The sequence below is a fragment of the Scyliorhinus torazame genome, chromosome 4 (genome assembly GCF_047496885.1).
Source record: "Scyliorhinus torazame isolate Kashiwa2021f chromosome 4, sScyTor2.1, whole genome shotgun sequence".
Lineage (NCBI taxonomy): Eukaryota > Metazoa > Chordata > Chondrichthyes > Carcharhiniformes > Scyliorhinidae > Scyliorhinus > Scyliorhinus torazame.
Window position 1 is genome coordinate 50344556 of NC_092710.1, and position 15821 is coordinate 50360376.

General features: G+C 47.8%; 1 long non-coding RNA gene across 1 annotated transcript; it reads right to left on the bottom strand.

The window, feature by feature from the left end:
* Nucleotides 1–9916: 9916 nt before the first annotated feature.
* LOC140410205 (uncharacterized) lies at nt 9917–13115 on the bottom strand. Its single transcript, XR_011940558.1, has 2 exons — nt 12940–13115; nt 9917–10120 (listed from the first exon to the last, which is right to left on the bottom strand). It is a non-coding gene; the product is annotated as an uncharacterized lncRNA (long non-coding RNA).
* Nucleotides 13116–15821: the final 2706 nt, after the last annotated feature.

Here is a 15821-nt window from a genome sequence, read left to right on the forward strand (position 1 = left end):
TGTGGCGATGACCAGCTAAGTCGCACGTTTCGGCACCTCCCGTTTTAACGGACTTTTGGGCTCTTATCGGGAGCCCCAACGGAAATTATTTACGGCCAAACCCAGTGTGAGGCGACAAAGGAAGGAGTCCCCCCGGGTGTGGATGGAAAGAAGCGATAGTAGTGGCCAGATTGCGGAGGATCCTCTGGAGCAGCGGCAGAGAAGAGAAGGGAGAAGCAAGATGGCGGCTGAGGGAGCCCAGATGGTATGGGGCCCGGAACAGCAGGAGTTCCTCCGACGATGTGTGGAGGAGCTCAAGAAAGAGGTTCTGCGCCGATGTTGCTGGCAATCGAGGGATTGAAGGAGACGCAAAAGACCCAGGCGATGGAGCTCCGTGGAGTGAAGGCAAAGGCAGCCGAGAATGAAGACGAGATACAGGGCTTGGTGGTGAAGACGGAGACGCACGAGGCACTACATTTTGGGTCTCCCCGAAGGGACAGAGGGAGCTGATGTTGGGGCGTATGTGAGTACGATGCTCCATACTTTAATGGGAGCTGAGGCCCCGACGGGCCCCCTGGAAGTGGAGGGAGCATACCGGGTCCTCGTGAGAAGACCAAAGGCAGGGGAAATACCGCGAGCAATAGTGGTGAGGTTCCACCGCTACAAGGACAGGGAGATGGTCCTGAGATGGGCTAAGAAGACACGGAGTAGCAGGTGGGAGAACGCGGTGATCCGCGTGTATCAGGATTGAAGTGCGGAGGTGGCGAGAAGGAGGGCGAGTTTCAATCGGGCCAAGGCGGTGCTCCACAGGAAGAAAGTAAAATTTGGAATGCTGCAGCCGGCAAGACTGTGGGTTACACACCAGGGCAAACACCACTACTTCGAGACAGCAGAGGAGGCGTGGACATTTATTCAAGAAGAGAAGTTGGACTAGATTTGAGGAATTGATGTTTGGAAAGAAGTAGCGAGGTGGTGGCAAAGAAATGTAAAGGGGGGAGAGGGGGAGGGCTTATCTGTAAAAATGTTAGACGGGAGACACGAAGAAATGTGGGCGCCGGTGGGGAAGGGGACAGGGAAGGGGAGAGGGAGCTGCGCCACTAGGGGCGGGGCCGAGAGGGAAGCGTGGGTTTTTTCCCGCGCTATGGAAATTGCGGCGGGAAATGTGGGTGCAGGAAGGAAGGGGGCCTCACACGCAGGGAGGCCAAGGGTAAACGGGGGTAGCCGAGGTCAGCCAGAGTTTGCTGACTCCCGGAAGCAATATGGGGGGAGCAATCAAGCTAGAAGGGAATCTAGCGGGGGGGGGGGGGGGGGGGGGGGGGAGAATTAACTGGGTTGCTGCTGCTGAGGGTAAGGGGGAGCTGATACGGGATGGGATGGTCGGGGCGGGAGGGCGCCGTCTGGGGGACAAACGGGTGCGTGGGACCCGGGTGAGGAGCTGGTTTAAAAAGGGGATGGCTAGTTGACGATGGGGGGGGCGGGGGGTGAAGGGCCCCCCAACGCGATTGATCACGTGGAACGTGAGAGGGTTGAACGGGCCGATTAAGAGGGCAAGGGTGTTTGTGCACCTAAAGAGACTGAAGGCGGATGTGGTTATGCTTCAGGAGACGCACCTGAAATTGGCGGATCAGGTCAGATTAAGGAAAGGATGGGTGGGACACATATTCCACTCAGGCTTAGATGCGAAAAATAGAGGGGTGGCAATACTGGTGGGGAAACGGGTATCGTTTGAGGCTAAGACCATAGTGGTGGACAGTGGGGGCAGGTACGTGATGGTGAGTGGCAGATTGCAAGGTGAGGCGGTGGTGCTGGTGAACGTATATGCCCCGAACTGGGATGACGCGGGTTTTATGAAGCGTATGTTGGGGCGCATCCCGGACCTAGAGATGGTAATTTGGTAATGGGGGGGGCACTTCAACACGGTGCTGGACCCAGAGCTGGACCGGTCCAGATCAAGGACCGTGAGAAGGCCGGCAGCGGCCAAAGTGCTTAAGGGATTTATGGAGCAGATGGGAGGAGTGGATCCCTGGAGATTTGCTAGACCGAGGAGTAAAGAGTTTTCCTTCTTCCCCCACGTCCATAAAGTATACTCCCGGATAGACCTTTTTGTCCTAGGAAGGGCGCTGATCCCGAAAGTGGCAGGAACGGAATACTCGGCTATAGCCGTTTCAGATCACGCCCCACATTGGGTGGATCTGGATCTAGGAGAGGAGAAGGAGCAGCGCCCACTTTGGAGATTCGACATGGGACTGTTGGAGGACGAGGGGCTATGTGGAAGGGTGAGGGGATGTATTGAAAGATACCTAGAGGTCAATGATGATGGAGAGGTCCAGGTGGGAGTAGTATGGGAGGCGCTGAAGGCAGTGGTTAGGGGGGAGCTGATTTCCATAAGAGCCCACAAGGGGAAACAAGAGGGTAAAGAAAGGGAGAGACTGATTGGGGAGATTCTGAGGGTGGATAGGCAGTATGCGGAGGCCCCGGATGAAGAGCTATACAGGGAAAGACGGAGACTACAGACGGAGTTTGACCTGCTGACCACGGGTAAGGCGGAGACGCAGTGGAGGAAGGCACAGGGAATACAACACGAATATGGGGAAAAGGCGAGCCGATTGTTGGCCCAACAACTTAGGAAGAGGGGGGCGGCGAGAGAGATCGGAGGTGTTAGGGACGGGGAGGGAAGGATGGAGCAGAGAGCGGTGAGGGTGAACGGGGTGTTTAAGTCATTTTATGAGAGGCTGTATAAGTCCCAACCCCCGGAGGGGAAAGAGGGAATGATACACTTCCTGGACCAGCTGGAGTTCCCGAGGGTTGAGGAGCAGGAGGTGGCAGGTCTGGGAGCGCAGATTGAGGTGGAGGAGGTGGTTAAAGGAATCGGGAACATGCAGGCAGGAAAGGCCCCGGGACCAGATGGGTTCCCGGTGGAATTTTACAGGAAATATGTGGACCTACTGGCCCCACTCCTGACGAGAACCTTCAATGAGGCTAAGGAAAGGGGGACACTACCCCCGACAATGTCGGAGGCGACAATATCGTTGATCCTGAAACAAGACAAAGATCCGCTGCAGTGCGGGTCATACAGGCCCATCTCCCTCCTAAATGTAGATGCCAAGTTACTGGCCAAAGTGATGGCGACAAGGATAGAGGACTGTGTCCCAGGGGTAGTACATGACGACCAGACAGGATTTGTTAAAGGGAGGCAATTGAATGCCAATATACGAAGGTTGCTGGGGGTGATGATGATGCCCCCACCGGAGGGGGAGGCGGAGATAGTGGTGGCGATGGATGCAGAGAAGGCATTTGATAGAGTGGAGTGGGACTACCTGTGGGAGGTACTGAAGAGATTTGGATTTGGAGAGGGGTTCATCAGATGGGTTCAGCTCCTGTACGGGGCCCCGGTGGCAAGCGTGGTTACAAATAGGCAACGATCCGACTATTTCCGATTACATAGGGGCACAAGACAGGGGTGCCCCCTGTCCCCGTTACTGTTCACGTTGGCAATCGAGCCATTGGCCATAGCGCTGAGGGGCTCTAAGAAGTGGAGGGGGGTGCTCAGAGGAGGAGAGGAACATCGGGTGTCATTATATGCGGACGATTTGCTGCTACATGTGGCGGACCCAGTGGAGGGGATGCCAGAGGTAATGCAGACACTCAGGGAGTTTGGGGAGTTCTCGGGATACAAATTGAATATGGGAAAGAGTGAACTTTTTCTGATGCACCCCGGGGAACAGGGCAGGGGGATAGACGATCTGCCGCTGAGGAGAGTAGCAAAGGATTTTCGATATCTAGGGATCCAGGTGGCCAGGAACTGGGGAACCTTGCATAAACTTAACTTGACGCGACTGGTAGAGCAGATGGAGGAGGACTTTAAGAGGTGGGACATGGTGCCCCTGTCATTGGCGGGTAGAGTACAGGCGGTTAAAATGGTGGTCCTCCCGAGGTTTCTTTTCGTGTTTCAGTGCCTCCCCATACTGATTACAAAGGCCTTTTTCAAGAAAGTGGACAGGAGCATTATGAGCTTTGTGTGGGCTGGAAAGCCCCCGAGGGTAAAGAGGGGGTTCCTGCAGCGCAGTAGGGACAGAGGGGGATTGGCACTGCCGAGTCTGAGTGACTATTATTGGGCCGCCAACGTGTCTATGATATGTAAGTGGATGAGGGAAGAAGAAGGGACGGCGTGGAAAAGGCTGGAGATGGCGTCCTGTAAGGGAACAAGTTTAAAAGCACTGGCGACGGCGCCGTTACCGTTCTCCCCGAAAAAATACACCACAAACCCATTGGTGGTGGCGACTTTGAAGATTTGGGGGCAGTGGAGACGACATAGGGGAGTGACGGGTGCCTCGGTGTGGTCCCCGATAAGGAACAATCACAGGTTCGTCCCGGGGAGGAAAAATGGGGGATTTCAATCTTGGCAGCGAGCAGGAATTGGGAAGTTGAAGGACTTGTTCTTAGACGGGACATTCGCGAGTCTGGGAGCATTGGTAGAAAAATACGAGTTGCCACCTGGGAATGCCTTCCGATATATGCAAGTGAGGGCATTTGCGAGGCAACAGGTGAGGGAATTTCCGCAGCTCCCGGCGGAAGGGACCAAGGCCAGAGTGATTTCGGGAGCATGGGTCGGTGAAGGTAAAGGCACCGATATATACAGGGAAATGAGAGACGAGGGGGAGACGATGGTAGAGGAGCTGAAGGGTAAATGGGAGGAAGAGCTGGGGGAAGAGATTGAGGAGGGGCTGTGGGCAGATGCCCTAAGCAGGGTAAATTCCTCGTCCTCGTGTGCCAGGCTTAGCCTGATCCAATTCAAGGTTCTACACAGGGCGCATATGACGGGAGCAAGGCTGAGTAGATTTTTTGGAGTGGAGGATAGGTGCGCGGGAAGCCCGGCGAACCACACCCACATGTTTTGGTCATGCCCGGTATTGCATGGGTTCTGGGTGGGTGTGGCAAGAGTGATCTCAAAGGTGGTGGGGGTCCGGGTCGAACCAAGCTGGGGGTTAGCTATATTTGGGGTTGCAGAAGAGCCGGGAGTGCAGGAGGCGAGAGAGGCCGATGTTTTGGCCTTTGCGTCCCGAGTAGTCCGGCGAAGGATTCTACTTATGTGGAAAGAAGCTAAACCCCCGGGCGTGGAGGCCTGGATAAACGACATAGCAGGGTTTATAAAATTGGAGCGAATCAAATACGCACCAAGAGGTTCGGCTCAGGGGTTCACCAGGCGGTGGCAACCGTTCCTTGACTATCTCGCAATGCGATAAGGGAAAACAGGAAAGACAGCAGCAGCAACCCAGGGTGGAGGGGGGGGGGGGTGTATTCTGTATTTGGGGTTTTTTGTTTTTTTCTTTCTATGCTAGTTGTTTATATTTATTTTTTCAGTATTATTATTGCTTTTTTCTTGTTCTTTTTCTGCACTTGTTGTTAGTTTAATATATTGTTTAAATAACGGTCAATGTACATTTTGTTACTAAGTTGTAAAAATGGAAAATTCTTTTTGATCGAAAAACTTTAGTAAAATGTATTTTTTTTTAAAAGGAATCTTCTCGTAAAATGGAGGCAGAAATGAAGTTGTGTTTAACTCACATTCTGTGATTTCTTGCTGGTTTTTACTCATTCTATGGAAAGCCTTCCTAAGGCGACAGACGAATGGTCATTCCAAACATGTCAGAAACTCAGAGGGAAACATTTGTCAAACAAAGACAGAAATAATGACAGGACATTGCTGAATCTCTTGTTGACTGCTGAATTAACATAACCATAGACAGGACAAGTGTCTTCCTTAGCAGACACAGGAACCACACCGAGGGGGACATTCCTGACAGAAAGTCGGGGGTAGGGTCTGCACACAGGTCACTGAGGAGATCTCAGTCCAAACTGTTTCCAATCATTTCCCAAACGTTTGACATTTGTGGCTCTTCCAACATTTAAGATACTTTGCTGTCTCTATTCTGTGAATCCAGCTGTGAAATATCTTCACTTCAATGTCTTTTCCCCAACACTATCCCCATGTCCCTTTATGTCTTGGGATTTAGAAATCAGTCAATCTCTGCTTTAAACTTGGTCAATATCTTTCCATCTTTGAGAGTGGAGAAATCACCAGGAATGTGGGATTTGATCTCCAGGGTTAGGTTGGAGAAACAGGGCTCGTTCAGGCCCTATTGAACCAATCTCTCCTCCTAGGACAGTCCGGCAATCTCACTATCAGCCAATTGACCCTCCGCTGCACCCCCCTCTCCACTTTCAGTGACTGGTGTACAAGCTCCCTTTGTACATCCACATTGCCCAACATATCACCATTTAAATTTGACTCTTTCCTTCAGTTTTTGTTTGACACTAACTTGGACAACTGTCCGAATTGTCTCAGTGTTGTGCTCACATAAAATGGCCACCATTAAGTAACTTAAAATGGCTGACTGCTGATCGTGGATTTGTTTAGACAGATTCCCAGAGAGAGAGATAGAGAGATGCAGAGACAGAGAAGATGGGGAGAATACAGAATACATTAATTCAAGATTCAGAATCTCCATCAAACACTGTTAGCAAAAGTACATCATGGGGTTAGATACAGATTACACATCCCTCTACACTGTCCCCATTCCCAGGGCAGCTACAGTACGATGATGTATACAGAGTAAAGCTCCCTCTACACTGTCCCCATCAAACACTCCCAGTACAGGTACAACACGGGGTTAGATACTGGGTAAAGTTTCCTCTACACTGTCTCCATGATCACTCCCAAGACATGGCAGAGGCAGTACAACGTGGAAATCACCATCCCTGTGTATAGTCTGAACAGCGCTGTCGGAATGTAATACATTTCAATCAGAGCTCACAGAATCATAGAATATACATTGCAGGAGTAGGCCATTTGGCCCATCGAGTCTGCACTGGCCCTCGGAGAGAGCACCCTACCCAAGCCCACGCCTCCAGCCTCTCCAAATAACCCCAGTAACACCACCTAACCTTTGGGTCACTAAGGGGCAATTTAGCACGGCCAACATCTCCTCTCATCCTTCTCGGCTCTAGTGAATACAGGCACAATCATAGAATCCCTACAATGCAGAGGGAGGCCATTCTGCCCATCGAATCTACACCAACCCTCTGACACAGCATTCTATGTAAACTCAGTCACCCGCCCTATCCCAATAACTCCTTAACCTAATCTAAACAATCTTTCTTGGACACTAAGGGGTAATTTAGCAGGACCATTCCACCTGGCCTGCACATCTTTGGACTGTGGAAGGAAACCGGAGCACCCGGAGGAAACCCACGCACACACGGGGAGAAACTGCCAACTCCACATAATCAGTCACACAAGGCCGGAATTTAACCCGGGTCACTGTGAGGCAGCAGTGCTAACCACTGTGCCACAGTCAAACCAATCTCTCCTTGTAGGACAGTCCGGCAACCTCCCTATCAGCCGATTGACCCTCCGCTGCACTCCCTCTCTGGCAACTATATCCTTTCTTAGTTAGGGCGACCGAAACTGTACGCAATACTCCAGGTATGCTCTCACCAAGGCCTTGTGTAACTGCAGTAAGACATCTCCACTTATGAACTCAAATCCCTCTTTCAATGAAGGCCAACATATCATTGGCCTTCTTAACTGCTTGCTGCACCCCCCTCTCCACTTTCAGTGACTGGTGTACAAGGACAACCAGCTCCCTTTCTATATCCACATTCCCCAACAAATCACTGTTTAAATCAGACACTTTCCATCAGTATTTTGTTATACCAATGTGTACAAATGTCAGAAATGACTGTGCTGTGCTCACCTAAAATGGCCACCATTAAGTAACTTAAAATGGCTGACTGCTGATCGTGGATTTTGTTTTGACAATATTCCCAGGCAGACAGAGAGAGAAGCAGAAACAGAGAGATGGAGAAACTAATAGAAGACATTTATTTGAGATTTTGAAATTCCGTCAAACACGACCAGCAAAGGTACATCATGGGGTTAGACACAGATTCCTCTACACTGTCCCTGGCAAACACTCCCAGGACAGGTACAGCACAGGGTTAGATACAGAGTAAAGCTCCCTGTATACTCTCCCCATCAAACACTCCCAGGACAGGTACAGCACGGGGTTAGATACAGAGTAAAGCTCCCTCTACACTGCCCCATCAACCACTCCCAGGAGAGGTACATAGGAACAGTAATGGGCCATTCAGCTGATCGAGCCTGCCTTAGCGACTAGACCACCTTAATCAATAACCTATTTTAATAATCCGATACAAAGCCCTGGATCAATTTATTTCCTGGCAGCATCAGTTGCTGTAAATGCTGCTCTACACTATGTCTGAAATATTATTGCATTAGAGAATGTCATTGTGAATATTATCTTGTAATATATAACCGTTCTCATCTCTATTTAAACACATTAGCTCCTTTCCCAGTGATCACTGCAGTTAACCCAGTCACTGTTTATACTATAAGCTCTTGTCCCAGTTAATACTACATTACACCATACTGCTGTGGACACTACAATTAACCCTTTTGGAGAGCTGACTACCATGTAGCCAGGGTAAGAGCCTGTGGGACTACCATGTATAATAAGCTTTATTGTCACAAGTAGGCTTACATTAACACTGCAATGAGGTTACTGTGAAAAGCCCCTAGTCGCCACATTCCGCCGCCTGTTCGGGTACACGGAGGGAGAATTCAGAATGCCCAAATTACCCAACAGCACGTCGTTCAGACTTGTGGGAGCAAACCGGAGCTCCCGGAGGAAACCCACGCAGACACAGGGAGAACGTGCCAGGAATCGAACCCGGGACCCTGGAGCTGCGAAGCCACAGTGCTACCCACTGTGCTATCGTGCCGCACAAAGAGTCACACAAACAACCCCCCCCCCACCCCAGACACACAAACACGTATACAGACAAACACAAACTCACACACAGACACAAACTCAGACAGGCTGGGTCAATACATCTTTCAAATACATCTTTCAGGGCAGCACGGTAGCATTGTGGATAGCACAATTGCTTCACAGCTCCAGGGTCCCAGGTTCGATTCCGGCTTGGGTCACTGTCTGTGCGGAGTCTGCACATCCTCCCCGTGTCTGCATGGGTTTCCTCTGGGTGCTCCGGTTTCGTCCCACAGTCCAAAGATGTGCGGGTTAGGTGGATTGGCCATGATAAATTGCCCTTAGTGTTCAAAATTGCCCTTGGTGTTGGGTGGGGTTACTGGGTTATGGGGATAGGGTGGAGGTGTTGACCTTGGGTAGGGTGCTCTTTCCAAGAGCCGGTGCAACTTAATGGGCCGAATGGCCTCCTTCTGCACGGTAACAGCCTCCCCGAACAGGCGCCGGAATGTGGCGACTAGGGGCTTTTCACAGTAACTTCATTTGAAGCCTACTTGTGACAATAAGTGATTTTCATTTCATTTTTTCATTTTCATTTTTCAAATTCGATGATGATCTATGAAATGGAGCGAGATCCATTCTCCACCTTTAACTTGGAGAGGTGTATCTGGCCTGTGTGTGACCCAAGTCACACGCTGACTCTGAACATCCTCACAACAGCTTGCGGACAGACTTTTCTAAAGCACTTTTCATAACCTTTGGGTATCACAAACTGCTACACAGGCAATGGAACCCTTTTGAAATCTAGTCAGTGGTTATTTAGGAAATGGACCAGCTAATTTCAGAGAGAGAGAGACACACAGAAACAGGATGAGATTGTGCTGTGCATGTTTCACAGCTGACACTGAGACACACACGAGACGTACAATATCAATTATTGTTCTGAAGCATGTGATTAAATCACCCCTTAAACTAAATTCCAGTGTTTCAGAGTGAAGCTTCTTCTATACTGTCCATCAAACACTCACAACCCAAATACTGTCTGGGCTTAAATACAGAGTCAAAATCCCTCTGTCCTGTCCAAGGAATTTTTCATTGCAGATAGTTATTTTTATTTTTTGGAAAAACAGAACTCAAATTGCACCGAATCCCAGGGTGGACTCATGTTTATTTCAGCCCTTCACATTTAAACATGAAGTTTAAGCTCCGATTACAGGTGTCTGCTTGTCTCTGTTTGTATATTCTCTGTTACTGTTGTTTTGTTACTTGACTGAAGTATTTGAATAATAGGCCTTGGTTAATCAATCCTTTTTCTCAGCACATGGAAGTTGTGAATCTTCAAGGCTGTCAGTCTGATGAAGATAACAAAAAACGACATGCTTTGATCATCAATCCATTCCCCAACCCTAAATAGACCTCACACATTTCCATAATGCAGGATTATCTCCATCAAAACTTCTAATCAGTTCCCAATACTCTTGTTAACACTTGCCTGTATAACCTAAATTCCACTGACAGATTCCAAAAGCTGCACAGAAAAATGACAGGTTATTTTAAACTTTGAAACAAAACTATTTGAACTTATGCTTCAATCCTATTATACAGAAATGTTGTCCTGTGGGCTGACAGTTTCTCAGTAAGACTGAAACATTGAGGTACGCCTTGCACTGCACTGGACAACATTTGTGGCACTTCCAAAATCTACGACACATTGCTGTCTGTATTGTGTGAATCCAGCTGTGAAATATCTGTCCAGTTTAAACTTCCACTGTTTCTGTCTTCTCATCATTTATAAAGATCACGGTTCTATTCTTTTTAAGTCTAAAATACATCATCTTACATTTCCCGACACAGAAACACGTCCACAGTTCAGTCAACTGCCAAAACGATAATATTTCCCTGCAATTTGATGTTTCCAGCTGTGCTGTTTACAACGCTGTCTAATGTTTGGTGTCATCGGCAAACTAGGATGTGTAGCATTCTATCAAATTGTCTTAAATGGCTAATATATATGTGTCTATGCACGCATGTGTGTGTGTGTGTGTATGTATCTGTTGCCGTGTATGTATCAGTCAGTGTGTGCACGCGCATGTGTGTGTGTATCTGTGAACTTGTGTCTGTGTACGCATTTAAGTCTCAAAGGAAAATATGAGCAGGTGTAGGCGATTTGGCCCATCGAGTCTGCTCCACCATTCAAACAGATCCTGGCACGCACAGACGCACGCACACTCACACACACATTCCTATTTTATTATACACAGTCGAGTTGTGTCTGGAACATGCTCAACGATTGAGCTTCCACAACCCTCTGGATCAGAGAATTCCAAAGATTCTCCACCCTCTGAATTAAGAAATTCCCCCTCATCTCAGTCTGCAATGGTCCACTCCTGATTCTGAGCATTCGCGTCAAGAGGGTGACAATACAAGACCGGGGATGTACTTCTGAGGCTGTATAAGGCTCTGGTCAGACCCCATTTGGAGTATTGTGAGCAGTTTTGGGCCCGGTATCTAAGGAAGGATGTGCTGGCCTTGGAAAGGGTCCAGAGGAGGTTCACAAGAATGATCCCTGGAATGAAGAACTTGTCGTATGAGGAATGGTTGAGGACACTGGGTCTGTACTCGTTGGAGTTAAGAAGGATGAGGGGGGGATCTTATTGAAACTTACAGGATACTGCAAGGCCTGGATAGAGTGGACATGGAGAGGATGTTTCCACTAGTAGGAAAAACTAGAAGCAGAGGACACCATCTCAGAGTAAAGGGACGATCCTTTAAAACAGAGATGAGGAGGAATTTCTTCAGCCAGAGGATGGTGAATCTGTGGAACTCTTTGCCGCAGAAGGGTGTGGAGGCCAAATCACTGAGTATCTCAAAGACAGAGATAGATAGGTTCTTGATCAATAAGGGGATATGGGGTTATGGAGAGAAGACAGGAGAATGGGAATTAGAAAAATATTTCATAGAATTTACAGTGCAGAAGGAGGCCACCCGGCCCATCGAGTCTGCACCAGCTCCTGGAAAGAGCACCACACCCAAGGTCAACACCTCCACCCTATCCCCATAACCCAGTAACCCCACCCAACACTAAGGGCAATTTTGAACACTAAGGGCAATTTATCATGGTCAATCCACCTAACCTGCACATCTTTGGACTGTGGGAGGAAACCGGAGCACCCGGAGGAAACCCACGCACACACGGGAGGATGTGCAGACTCCGCACAGACAGTGACCCAAGCCGGAATCGAACCTGGGACCCTGGAGCTGTGAAGCATTTGTGCTATCCACAAGGCTACCGTGCTGCCCTAATTCTGGCATATCAGCCATGATTGAATGGCGGAGCAGACTCGATGGGCCGAGTGGCCTAATTCTGCTTCTATGTTTATGGTCTTATGGTTTGAGACTGTGCCCCCTCCCCCTGGTTCTAATCTCACCAGTCGGAGATCATCCAACCGACATCTATCTTGTGATGCCCCGTGTGAATTGTGTATGTTTCAAGATCACCTCTCATTTTTCGGCACTCTCGGGAACACAGGTACATTTTCCTCAATCTCTCCTCATCAGACAACTTCACCATCCCAGGGATTCGTCTGGTGAATCTCCGTTACACTCCTTCTACAGCAAGTATATCCTTCCTTAGATATGGAGAACAAAACTCTACACAATGGTCCAGGTGTGTTGTGACCAAGGCTCTGTACAATTGCAGCAAGTCATCTTAAACCCTGTACTAATAACCCCGAGCGATGAAAGTTAACGTACCATTGGCCTTCCTGATTGCTTAATGGACCCACACGCTAGCGTTTAGTGACCCATGAATAAGGAGTTAGATACAGAGTAAAGCTCCCTCTACACTGTCCCCATCAAACACTCCCAGGACAGGTACAGCACGGGGCGAGATACAGAGTAAAGCTCCCTCTACACTGTCCCCATCAAACACTCCCAGGACAGGTACAGCACGGGGTTAGATACAGAGTAAAGCTCCCTCTACACTGTCCCTATCAAACACTCCCAGGACAGGTACAGCGTGGGGTTACAAATGGAATAAATGTTCCTCTACAATTTCCACAACAGAAGCTGCCAGGATATTTACAGCAAGTAGAGGGAATGAGGCAATGTTTCCAAAGGAAGGGTTTTATTTTTAAAGAAGATAGGGAATTATCAACATAACAGAACTTACCCCAAATGATGATTATTCCAATATCCAAATCAAAAACGATGCAGAATTCATTCGCATCCCACTTTTCCGGATAATCTTAAATAGATAAACATAGAAATAATTAGCAATAACAGACCACAAGGAAGAGGAGCAGGCCTGAACCATTCAGCCCTTCCAGCTCGCTCCACCAGTCAATATGATCATGGAGCTTCTTCCATTTCAACACCGTGTTCCTGCCCTATCCCCGTGCCTCTTACTGACCCATCAATCGCAGTCTAGAGCCGGTTCAATGACGGAGTCTCCACATCCCTCTGGGATAGAGAATTCCCAGGATTCACCACCATCTGAGTGACAAAATTCCTCCTCATCTCAGTCCGGCATATCGTTGGTGAATACACAGATTAAATTATATCTGGGAATGAATTACAGACTGCAATCTAATGGAGGGCTTCGGGATAGATTATATACAGAATAAGAGATACCCAGGAGTGAGTTACAGATTGCAATCTAATCGAGGGGTTCAGGATAGTTTATATATAGAATAACAGATACCCAGGAGTGAGTTACAGACTGGAATCTAATCGAGGGGTTCAGGATAGTTTATATATAGAATAACAGATACCCGGGAGTGAGTTACAGACTGGAATCTAATCGAGGGGTTCAGGATGGTTTATATATAGAATAACAGATACCCAGGAGTGAGTTACAGACTGGAATCTAATCGAGGGGTTCAGGATAGTTTATATATAGAATAACAGATACCCGGGAGTGAGTTACAGACTGGAATCTAATCGAGGGGTTCAGGATGGTTTATATATAGAATAACAGATACCCAGGAGTGAGTTACAGACTGGAATCTAATCGAGGGGTTCAGGATAGTTTATATATAGAATAACAGATACCCGGGAGTGAGTTACAGACTGGAATCTAATCGAGGGGTTCAGGATGGTTTATATATAGAATAACAGATACCCGGGAGTGAGTTACAGACTGGAATCTAATGGAGGGCTTCGGGATAGATTATATACAGAGTAACAGATACCCAAGAGTGAGTTACAGACTGGAATCTAATCGAGGGATTCAGGATAGTTTATATATAGAATAACAGATACCCGGGAGTGAGTTACAGACTGGAATCTAATCGAGGGGTTCAGGATAGTTTATATATAGAATAACAGATACCCGGGAGTGAGTTACAGACTGGAATCTAATCGAGGGGTTCAGGATGGTTTATATATAGAATAACAGATACCCGGGAGTGAGTAACAGACTGGAATCTAATTGAGGGGTTCAGGATGGTTTATATATAGAATAACAGATACCCGGGAGTGAGTTACAGACTGGAATCTAATCGAGGGGTTCAGGATGGTTTATATATAGAATAACAGATACCCGGGAGTGAGTTACAGACTGGAATCTAATCGAGGTGTTCAGGATGGTTTATATATAGAATAACAGATACCCGGGAGTGAGTTACAGACTGGAATCTAATCGAGGGGTTCAGGATGGTTTATATATAGAATAACAGATACCCGGGAGTGAGTTACAGACTGGAATCTAATCGAGGGGTTAGATTTAACTCACTCATACACACTCACTCACACTCTTACAAATATACTCTTACGCACTCACTCACTCTTACACAATCACTCACTCACACACACTCACTCACACTTACACACCCTCATTCACTCTTACACACTCACCTGTACACAGAAACTCACTCGTACACAGGCACTCACTCATTCCTACACTCCCTCAGTCTCCCACTCACTCACACTCTTCCACACTCACTCACACTTAAACACTCACTCTTACACATTCGCTCACACACACTCACTCTTACATACTCTTACTCACCTTCACACTCACTCACATGCACTGTCACTCACACACTCATTCACTCACTCTGATACACTCACTCCCATACGCTAACACACACTCACTCTCAGATATTCACTCACTCACTTACACATTCAGTTACTCACACTTACATGCCCACTCACACACTAACTCGCTCACTCTTACACACTCACTCAGGCTCACTCACTGATTCAAACTCACTCTTCCACACACACTCACACTAACACATACTCACTATAATTCACACTCACACTTACACACTTCCACACTCAGTCACTCTTATACTCACTCTTACGCACACATTTTCACACATTCACTCTCACTCTTACACTCACCTACTCTCACTTTTGGACACACATACTCACTCGCACACTCGTACTCACTAAATCTCACTCTTACACTCACTCAATTACACACTGACTCTGTCACACACATCCTTACACACACTCACTAACTCATTCACTCACACTCATGCACTAACTCGAACACTCACTACCTCATGCTCACTCAATCACACACTCAATGGCACACACTCATTCATGCACACCGTCTCCCTCTTACAAACTCACTCTCTTACCCACTCACATACTCAACCACACACTAAATCACTTACTCTTCCACACACACTCTTACACTCACACAGACTTAATCACTCATTCACACTCTTACACAATCACTCACTAACACACTCTCACTCACTTACTAACTAACTGACCCTGACTCACACTCGCTCACTATTATACAGTTACTCACTCATACACACTCATTTACACACTGAAACTCACTTATTCCTACACACTCACTCATTATTAAACACTCACTCTCACACTTAAACATCACTCGCACACTCACTCACACTCCTGCACTCACTCTTACACATTCAATCACACACACACTCGCCCTCTTACACACTCACTCACGTGCACACTTATTCTTATACATTCACTCACACACACTCCTACACTCGCACTCACACTCCCTCACACACTCACACACTCACTCACTCTTACAAAATCACTCACACCCACTCTTGCACACAC